Below are 11,253 nucleotides of genomic sequence, written 5' to 3'. Positions count from 1 at the left end.
ATTGTCTGTTGGACCCTGTGGCTGAACTGTCCACGTCTCCGATGCCACTGACGCTCTAAGGCTGGAGGGTGGACTCCACCATTTTGTTCTAATGCCGTTGGTGCAGGCCCTGTTGATGTCCCCCCACCTGTCTTTATGGCTTGTTTCAGCCGTTCGGCCACCCTCTCCTTGGCATGTTTCCGGAGATCGTACCTTCGCTTCTTGAGGTCCTCTGTTGAGCGATTGGGTGACGCCGATGGCATTAATTTTCTGTTGGATCACTCGCCAAATCCTCCGTTTTTGTGCCTCAGGGACGTGCAGTGATTTTTTTCCAAAGAGCTGGTCGTGATCCTTCACCACCTCCTCTAAGAGGACCTCCAACTCCCTCTCACTGAACTTGTGTTTGCGCTTTCTTTCTCAAGCATCCTTCCCCTTCTCCTGTGAGTCCATTGTTCTGTTTTTGTGTATCAGCTAGGTGGTAGCTGTGCAGCTCCTGTGCTTTTGCTCCTGCTCCCTGCCTCTACAACTGTTTCAGGATCAGTGCAGCTGCATGGGTGTGGCCACTTCCTGGTTGTGAGGTCATCAGGAAGCACAGGATTGGCTGATTCACAGCTTAGCGATTTTTTTAAATACCGGATTCGCTAATTACCGAATCAGTATTATGGAATCGGTAATACCGGTTCGGTAATGAGGAATCCGTATTTTTATTAGGAATTTTTACAGAATCGCTAACTTTTAGCGATTTTTTTTTATCAACAATGGAAATACCGAATTCTTAATAGCGAATCGGTAAAATTCGCTATTAAGAACTCTGTATTTCAGTTTTACCTACATCGGGCTCATAATCTTCAATTAATTCATTAGTATCTTGTTTGCGTTTGTAAAACATGCGTCTGGATACTGCTGCACACAAAATTGGTGAATAATGGTCATTTAGATCAGCTATAGCACATTTGAAAACATCAAAATCACCACTTCTTTCTATTTTCGGTATTTGATTATATACTCTTGAGACCTTCAGGTCCTAAACAATGCATTAGAATTCTTTTTTTTCTTTCCAGAGACATGACACTTCCATTGTCTTCAAGAGTGGCAATGTAATTTACAAAATATTCTTTCCACTCTTGACATTTCACAGTAGGTTCCACTGGATTGGTTAGGAATTCTTAAGGATTACGAAGAGTTATACTGACACTTGCAGTTTGTGCAGCATTGCTTGCTGTGGAGGCTGTGTTGGAGCATCTTTTCATAACGTATTCAGAATAGCCTCAAATAAATTAAAGAGTATGGTATAAGTATTTGTAATAATAAAATCTTACTACAATATGTAAGTAGAGTAAATGCTGCTGGTATGAACTGTTGCTTTCGCACGAAGGCGAGAGGAAGTGTAGGAAACGCCGTGGCAAATAATGTGATTGTTCGATAATGAAAATACTCGGTAAAACTGAAGAACTGACAAATAAAGATGGCCGCCAGGGTAACCCTGCATGACCTCGTACTTTATACGCTATGACATCAGTGCCTTGTGGCGTGCATTGAGCCAAAAGGATAATCGATGGAATCAGGGCCGGCGCTAGGCATGGGCAGAGTGGGCAGCCGCCCAGGGCCTCGCGGCTGGTAACTGTGAGGGGGCCCCCCCACGGGCCCATCAACCTTTGAAATGGTGCCATTGTAAGAGTAACAGGTGGGGAGCCCCCTCCTTTGGGGTTTGCAGCCGTGGTGCAATGCGCGAGGCCCACGGCGGGGGCCCCCTCACTCCCCGGCTGCCATGGACTGAAAGTGCAATATGACACCCCATCCCTTTCAGATGCTGTAGTGCAGATTGGGCCCTGATCAGCCTAATCGCTGCATCTGCATAACAGCAGTTAGGGAGATGCTTGAATTGGCGTGAGGTGTGAAGTGAGCCCTGCCCCTGCATGAAAGAAACGCAGAGCAACCTGCAGGGCTCACAACACAAAAACTTAGAGTGATCTCACATTATAAAAGGCGCTGCTCCTTCTATGGAAGAAATGGATAAAGGGCTTATTATTCTTTTCTTTTTTTGCAACTCTGTTTTTTTTTCTCAAACAAGCATGTTCATCCAAAACAAACATAAAAGGAGTTGAACATAAATAATAACTCCAGTTATAAGCGCTTGGTGTTTTTTATTTTCATGTAATTTACATGAACCGAAGGAAGAATGAGCAATTCGCTCTTTAAAAGTTAAGTTGAGATGCTAACATTCAGTTAGGGGAAGCGATGGGGGGTGATCCCACATCCATCCTTATCACCCCAAGGGGAGTGCAATGAACCCTCCAAGATACACCCAAGACATATAACCCCTCAGGCCACTCACCATTCATTGCTTTACGCAGTTGTGTAACACAAAATGATGGGGTCCCTCACTGCAGAATGTGATAATGGGCCCCAGAGTCTCCCACATCTCACATATATTCATTGGCCCTAGGCTGAATGGGAGGCCCCTGGAGGGATGGGGCCCTCAGAAGTGTTGTGGGCCCATCTGTGCTGCAGGGGACTGTATTGCGCCCAGGCACAAGACGTGAAGCAAGGTAATGAGGCCGGAGAGAAGAGAGGTGAATAGCAGGGTATGTAGGGGAGAGGTGGAAGCTTGAGAGGCAGAAACAGTGAATGGAGAGTAGAGGTGAGAGATAAAACATGAAGGGGAGATTTTCAAACCTTTTGTGCAGTTTTTGCGTCATAAAAGTGACGTTAACCAGCGCACATTTTTTTTGCTGCTATTTTCTTTCCAGCGAAAACTTGTTTTGTGCTGGAAAGCACCCTCTAAGTAGTGCAAAGAAGCACAAAGCACTGCTTTGCGTTACTTGGCGCCGAGGGGGTGGTACATGGGCGTGCCCATGTAAGCACCCATGCCCTTTGACGCAAAACCATATTTACAAAAATTTGTGAACATGGTTTTGCGACAAAAGTTAACGCCCCTTCAAAGGAGGCGCTAACAAGAGAAATGCTTTCATTTCTCCATGCTTTTACGACTTTGCATGCGCACTACACTGCGCAGCACGTATGCAAAGTGGGAAAAGCGTAGTATCGTACCCAGCATAGTATTTTGCACAAGAAGGGTACCCTTCTGTACAAAACCTATGCAACACTCATGCATACACCCTAGCGCTTCAGCGCTAAGGTGTGTGCATGGCGCACAGAGCTGAAACGAGTGACGGTGCAAGGGAAAGGGGAGGGGAGAGCCAAGTGTTTGAAGATATGGTGCTCTCCTGCTCCCCGGCTGTCGCGCAGTGCAGCCGCACGGGGGGGGGGGGGGGGGGAAGCTGCGATGCGTCACATGACTTTTTTCTGAATATCCCCAAAAGAGTTGAGCATGGAGGGGCGAGGTGGACATGAGGGACGCAGAACCCGTGAACAAAGTAGAAGAGAAAGATGAAAGGCAGTGCTTGGATAGGCGAGGTAGATATAAGAGAAGCAGAACCCTCAGGAAAACTTAAGTGTCATAGAGAGGGAATGGTGAGTGTTGGATATAAGAGGGCAAGACAACCAAGAGCAGGTAAGAGGCTAGGGTAGAGAGGCAGGGGAGAGGTAACTTTCAGAAAGGTAGAACCAGTGAGAGAAGGCTAGAGACTGCAGAGAGATGAGAGGTGAAGAGCTCAGCAGGTAGGTAAGAGGTGGGTGTAATATAGGCAGGATTTGTGAGAAAGGTAATAGACAGTAGTTAAGATAAAGTGAAGTGTAGAGCATGGAAGGGAGACATGGATTTATGAGACAAACAGTGAGACAAGGTAAGAGGTAAGGGGATCAAAGAGGAGAGGTGGAAGCAAAGGGGACAGACCAGCAAAGAAATCTTAGGAGTCTGAAGGAAGAAATGAGAGAAGAATGGCAGTACATGGATGTGGTATGTAGATGTAAGAGGCAGAACAATCAAGAAAGCTTATACAGAGAAGAGAGAGGGAATGATGAGATGTGGATGTAGAAGGCCAGAATCGGTGAAAAAGGGGAGATGAGGCATACAGCATGGAGGAGAAAGATGAATATAAGGACATAACGAGAAAGAGAAGCAACAAAGCTGGGGATAGCAGAGAGATTGATGTAAAAGGGGCAGAATCCATGAAATAAAGTTTGAGGAAGAGATGATAATATGAATGAATAATGAATGGAAATAGGTGGTGTAAGAGGCAAAATCTGTGAGAAAAGATTAGAGTGTTCAAGAGGATGAAAATCGAGAGAAGATGGAAATGGGGCAGAACCAGTGACAAAAGTTATAAGGCTGGGGGAGAGATGAGCAGTGAAGATAGCGTAGTAGAGTTTGATGGAAGAGTGGCAGAATCAGCAAGAGGAGAGAGGAAGGAAGTAAGGGGAGAGTTGTATGTAATGAAGTAGGAGCAGAAAGAAAAGATAAAAGGAAAGGGAAGAAGTGAAAGGCATGGCTGGATTTAGGATGGCATAACCAGCAAAGAAGATAAAGACTGGGTAGAGAGTTGGGATGTGAAGAGTAGGACAGAGAAGAGAAATGTGGATTTAAGAGGGGAGGAATCAGCAAGTGAATATCAGAGGCAAGGTGGAAAGATGAGAGGTAAAGAGTAGAGCATGGAGGTGTGAGGGTCAAGATGGATGTAAGAGTGGCAGAACCAAAGAGTAAAGGTAAAAGGCTTGGGCATTGGGGAAAGATAATACGTTAAAAGGAGAGCATGCAGAATGAGGTGGATGTAAGAGGGGCTGAACCAGCAAGAGAAGAAAGTAGGCTGAGCAAGAGGTGAGGTAAAAAGTAAAGCACAGAGGAGAGAGGTGAATGTAAATGGGCAGAACCAGTAAAAAAAGTAGGAGGCTGGAGGAGAGGTAAAATTGTCTTTGAACTAGCATGTGCTGCTAAGTACATTGAGCCCTCTGCCAAAGTTTTCAATTACCTGCCTCTTTATTTTCCAAGTGCCATCTCATCCTCTTATTTGTGCTTTCTGTTTACTGGAGCATTTTCAGGTCGCTCACCCGAACCATCATGGATCCCTTTATGTTGATGTCCATGCCTGCTAAAACCAAATGCCTTAACCTTGAACTTCATTGGTGCGACTGGAGTATCAGGGAGCCACCTGAAGATCCACTGTATAGCTATGGGACAGTCTGTCTTAGAATTTTATTCATGCACTAATCTGGAAACATTGGTTTTGGAGAGATAGAGGCATAGCTTTTAAACCCCGTTTGACGTGTAGCATTTCCACATAATACAGCTTTAAAATATTTGCACTTATTTTATTAGGGCTATTTTTTGTATTTGTAGCCATCTCAGTGATGTACACATTAGAGAGGTAGCTTCTTGCAAAGCTACTTCAACAGTGCCAAAAAATGATTAGTCAGTGGACACTTCTTATGATGTCACTTGCTGTGATACTACATTTTATGCAAATTAGAGGGGCCTCACATGTTCCTATCCTGCCCGGGGCCCCACGAATCCTAGGACCGGCCCTGGATGGAATGCAGAAGGGGTTGAAGCGTCTTTCAAGAACAAACGTCCTCACGTCCAAGAAACTGCTCGTGCAATGGCAGTTGGAGCCAATTTAAAAGTAAGCAGCGCGTTGCAAGGATAGGTGCAGAAGAAGGAATACCAATATCAATAACTGACACATTTGTAGAGTTCTTCGTTAATACTCCTCTTCTGGTAGTGGTTTGAAAATCATAGAAAAAACACACAGAATGTAGAATTTGTTGAATCCTTGGTTGCAAAACGAAGTCCAAAGGATTTTCTCTTTGTAGTTGGCAGGAGGCTGGACCATCAGTCATCACCAAATAATGTAGCATCCTTAAATAATTCCAGTTCAATTGGAAGTAAGTCAAATTGGATTCATTATTCCAGCCCCCGCATACAGGCACGGCACACCCAACACGAACGGCCACCTCAGCAGGACTGACATCACAAGGAATGTTACAACATAACACATTCTACAATTCTAGATTACAGGGTAATTCTAATGTAATCTTATGGTTTACCTTTAAAGCAACATACTACAGGCCGCCATCTTAACATGGGAAATGTAGAGCCTCAAAGTAATAGTTCGATCATAGTATGAATGGTATGCGGATAAAACACCAGAGTTGCTCCTTAGAAGTCAAAGTGGTATCTGAGACTGAGTCTCATGGATAAATCTGAGAGTTTGCTATATTCTGAAAGGTAAAGACGAATAACGGAAAAAGACTGTTGTGAAAAGCACGTTCGCAGCGCTAAAATAATGATCTAGAAAGATGTGGCCTGTAGCATTTTGGAGGATCGTCTATGGCTTCCAAATGTTCAACTAATCAAGAAACTAAAAGGTCAACCAACATCGAGTACCAGCCAATGATAAACTACAACGTCTCGATAAATCTTAAAATAGAAAGGGCATGCCATGCTCTCGAAAAAAATGTACATTCTCCACTGGGATGTACGTAGTCTTACATTATTTATGACCTTGGATCAAACAAAGTAAAAATATATATAGGACATGCGTCCTGGAAAACCAATGTTTTAAGAAATGATAAATGGAAAATGACACAAATCTATGCACCACGGATGTGTATCCCACCACCATTAGTGTTAGTGTTCCTACGAGTTGAGTGATGTGTTGAATGGTATGTCTACACAGTTGTGCTGGGAGGGTGACACACTCCAGGATGAGACCTCTGGGGAGGGTGACACACTCCAGGATGGTACCTCCAATGTGGTACCTCTGGGAGGGTGACACACTCCAGGATGGTACCTCTGGGGAGGTTGACACACTCCAGGATGGTACCTCTGGGAGGGTAACACACTCCAGGATGGGACCTCTGGGGATGTTGACGCACTCCAGGATGGTACCTCTGGGAGGGTGACACACTCCAGGATGGGACCTCTGGGGAGGTTGACGCACTCCAGGATGGTACCTCTGGGAAGGTGACACACTCCAGGATGGGAACTCTGGGAAGGGTGACACACTCCAGGATGGGACCTCTGGGGAGGGTGACACACCCCAGGATGGGACCTCTGGGGAGAGTGACACACCCCAGGATTAGGGTGACACACTCCAGGATGGTACCTCTGGGAGGGTGACACACTCTAGGATGGTACCTCTGGGTAGGGTGACACACTCTAGGATGATACCTCTGGGGAGGGTGACACACTCCAGGATGGTACCTCTAGGAGGGTGGCACACTCCAGGATGGTACCTCTGGTCAGGGTGACACACTCTAGGATGGTACCTCTGGGGCAGGTGACACACTCCAGGATGGTACCTCTGGGAGGGTGACACACTCCAGGATGGGACCTCTGGGGAGGGTGACACACTCTAGGATGTTACTACCTCTGGGAGGTGGGAGGGGGTGGTGACACTCTAGGATGGTACCTCTGGGGGGGGTGGGAGTGGGGGTGACACACTCCAGGATGGTACCTCTGGGGCAGGTGACATCTGGATGGTACCTCTGGGGAGGTTAACACACTCCAGGATGGTACCTCTGGAGAGGGTAACACGGTCTAGGATGGAACCTCTGGGAGGGTGACACACTCCAGGGTGGTACCTCTGGGGCAGGTGACACACTCCAGGATGGTACCTCTGTGGAGGGTGACACGCTCCAGGATGGTACCTCTGGGGAGGGTGACACGCTCTAGGATGGTACCTCTGGGAGGGTACCTCTGAGGAGGGTGACACACTCCAAGGATGGTACCTCTGGAGAGGGTGACACACTCCAGGATGGTGCCTTACCCAGATTACTGCTTTGTTAATATCCCGGTCACCCCACCCATAGCATATTCAGAGACAAGACACTGGTGGGCGAGCAGAGACTGCAATGATGAAGGGGGCGCTGAGGGGCCAGGCTATGATGGTACTATACACCCCCTCACTCTACAGCTTCCGGTCAGAGGGGTCCTATCATCCTGCTCGGGAGAGGCCTGAGTCTTAAAGGCTGAAGTGCGCCTTACACACTGTGTGTGCTCTCCGGACAAAGAAGTCCCAGATTGATGCAAACGAACCAGCCTGTTAGCACTGATGTATGAGCCTTGATAAAACAGCAGCAGCAGCAGGCGCTTGCTCACCTGAGCTGCCTTCACAGTGCCTAAAGGCAGCAGAGCCACTCGTTTCAAGGCGCTAGTGAACCAGGAACTCCCTGCAGAAAGAAGGAAAATAGCTTGTCCGGCCTTTGATAATGGACTGGTGGAGCCCAGGACCACCAGGGTCAAATACAATAATGGCCCAAGGCGAGAGCAGGGAACCACACCCCTGGAAAGACCCAGGGTGGACCCCACTTTCAAACCCCTGTACAGACCCAGGCTGGACCCCACTACAAACCCCTGGCCAGACTGCAATGCACCTGAAGGCTGTGGGAGAGACCGGGTGTGGCGTGTGCACCCCAAGGCTCCGGGAAGAGGGAATGTCAAGTACATCATGGAATCACGGCCCCCAAACTCACCTCATGCTGGTCAGACTGAGTGAAATCTGTGGCACGACCAACAGACGATACCCCAGTGCCCCCCCGAGGATGCCAACTATGTCCGCATGGGGTGGACCTGCCCAGCACTGCAGGGGTCTGGGTGGCATTAGTACCCTCATCAGCGATGCTAGCGCAGGCTGTGCAGACAGGTGCACTGTGCAGGGTGGGGGAGGGTGAAGGGGGCACCCGGGCAATGGGCGCTTCTTTAGTTAAGGGAGGGGCCGATGTAGATTGTGCCTGTACCATTCAGTGCCTTCAGCGGCCCAGTGGGGACCGAGAGGCTCTATTGCCTCCTTTTTACCGTACGGGGGAGATGTCATTCCCAGTCTCTCCTGGCCCAGTCTATTAATGTATGCAGAGTCTGCAGGGGGGGTATAAAGGCAGGGGGTGAATACAAGTGGCCTCACTGATACCCAGGAGTGAGTCACCAGTGTGAACTAATCCAGGCACAGAGTCCTGGCAACATTTGATTTTTTTTAAATCTCAGTAAAGTAAAGAAAACTTGCCTCTCTGAGACAACCACCCCCCTCTTCTTTTCATAATACTTAAAACACAGAAGCAGTGTTTTGCGAAAAGGCGTAGTGCGCAAATGTGGCCCACTTTTTAGGTCGAGAGCAGCGGGCATGCGCTGCTCTATGGTGAGGACTCTTGTAATCACTCCAGATTTCTCCAAAACTTTTGCGTGTGGTTTTTCAACTTCCACACATTCTATTGGCCTTTGTGTGTGGCTTTCAAAAATGAAAGCACGCAATTGGCCAAAGGTGGGTGCATGTCCCACCTTTTCTTTAAATGTTCACTCCCACGGCCTCCATCTGTCGGGAGCGAGCAGCAGCGCGCAAGCTGCCAGATGCATTCCTCCCTTGTCGTGGATCATGTTACAAATTAAACATAGAGCGGTCGCTTTCACTTTCCCGGCCACGCTTGCTTGTCTTCCACACTTGTCTGTGGTTCTATTTCATGTTTATTTGTTTCTCGCACTTTTTAATTTGTCACGCTATCTCTCATTGGTTTATTTGATTGCAAGCATGTTATTTAATTAAAAGTCATCGTCTAAAAAGACAGCGCACGCCTGCAAGGCAGGCATAGTCATGTCAGCTTAGCAGACCGCCGCACTTCCACAGCATTACCGGTTTGTATACCATGGACGCTATGCTTCCAATTCCGGAACATTACCGGTGTGTATACTATGGCACACTACGCTTCCACTTCCGATTACTGGAAATGCTCCACTTCTAGAGCATTACCAGTGTGTATACCTTGGCACACTACGCTTCCAGTTCCGTAGCATTACTGGTGTGTGTATCATGGCATACTATGCTTCCACTTCCGGACCATTACCGGTGTGTATACCATGGACATTATGCTTCCATTTCTGGAGCATTATCAGTGTATACCATGGTACACTAGACTTTTAATTCCGGAGTACAACAGGTGTGTATACCATGGCACACTAAAGTTCCACATCCGGAGAATTTACCGGTGTGTATACCATGGCACACTACGCTTCAACTTTTGGAGCATTACTGGTGTGTTTACCAAGGCACACTACTCTTCCACTTCTGGAGCATTACCCACTTATACCATGGCACACTAGGCTTTTACTTCCTTAGTATTACCGGTGTGCATACCATGGAACACTATGCTTCCTATTCCGGAGCATTACCGGTGTATACCATGGTACACTAGACTTTTACTTCTAGAGTATTACTAGTGTGTTTACCATGGCACACTACGCTTCCACTTCTGGAGTATTAATGGTGTAAATACCATGGCTTCTACTTTTGGAGCATTACTGGTGTGTTCACCATAGCACACTATGCTTCCACTTCCGATTACTATAAATGTCTCACTTAAGGAGCATTACCAGTGTGTTTACCATGGCACTCTATGCTTCCAGTTCCATAGCATTACCTGTGTGCATACCATGGACACCATGCTTTCAATTCCGGAGCATTACCGTTCTATACCATGCTACAATAGGCTTTTACATCCTGAGTATTACCGGTGTGTAAATCATGGCATAGTGTTATATGTATTGTATATTGTATATATATTATACTATTATATACCATAGGATAAGCAACATATTATTGAGGTATTTTTGAATACGATGAGTGTTCTCATCTAAAGTGCTTGAGTAGAGAGTTGTTTGAACTCAGAAAAGATCATGAAAGTGAGAAAGTCAGGATTCTCTTGAACACCATAAAGTAAATTGTTCCTTAAGGCATTTACAAGAGGGTGCTGTGGCTAAGCTGGTTAAAGCACCTGTCTTACAAACAGGAGATCCTGAGTTGAATTCTCAGCAGCCCCTTGCTTTGCTCATTCTCAATAAAAAATAATTTTCATTATGTTGTCCATTGATACAATCAAATTAGAAAAGTCTAATTTTCATTCTGTTGAACACATCATCTTGCACCTAATAAAAAATCAAAGTGTTCTCAAGATTATAGTAGCAATACTTTGATTTCAAAATGAAAATGGTACATCAATGAGGAAGACACAGATGAAATATCACCATAGATTTGAGCAATATTGATGTATTTATGTAAAACAATTATTTGTAAACTTTTAAAAATTTGGAATTAAGTTTAAAAAGTGTTCTTTTCTATTGAAACATTGTTATTCATGTTTGCAAATTAGGAATCCTTTCTTGTTTAACATTGGAATACATATGAAGAAACTTTGTAGCAGGCACCAAATTCGATCACCAATACTAAATTGATGATCCCTTCTTCATCACTAAAGTAGGTGCTGTTGCTAAGTAGTTAAAGAACCTGTATCGTAAACAGGAAATACTGAATTTAAATCTCAGCAGCACCTTATATTTAGCTCCATATATGCAAGAATAATTTTCATTAAGTAATTGTTTAATACAATTTA

The 11,253-nt window shown here is 45.9% G+C and overlaps 1 non-coding gene across 1 annotated transcript; it reads left to right on the top strand.

Moving 5' to 3' along the window:
- Positions 1-10,609: 10,609 nt before the first annotated feature.
- TRNAV-UAC (transfer RNA valine (anticodon UAC)) lies at positions 10,610-10,684 on the top strand. Its single transcript has one exon. It is a non-coding gene; the product is annotated as a tRNA-Val (tRNA).
- Positions 10,685-11,253: the final 569 nt, after the last annotated feature.

The sequence above is a fragment of the Lissotriton helveticus genome, chromosome 8, assembly GCF_964261635.1.
Source record: "Lissotriton helveticus chromosome 8, aLisHel1.1, whole genome shotgun sequence".
Classification (NCBI taxonomy): domain Eukaryota; kingdom Metazoa; phylum Chordata; class Amphibia; order Caudata; family Salamandridae; genus Lissotriton; species Lissotriton helveticus.
Note: the sequence above shows the minus strand (reverse complement) of the source record. Positions and strands in the feature narration are given on the sequence as shown.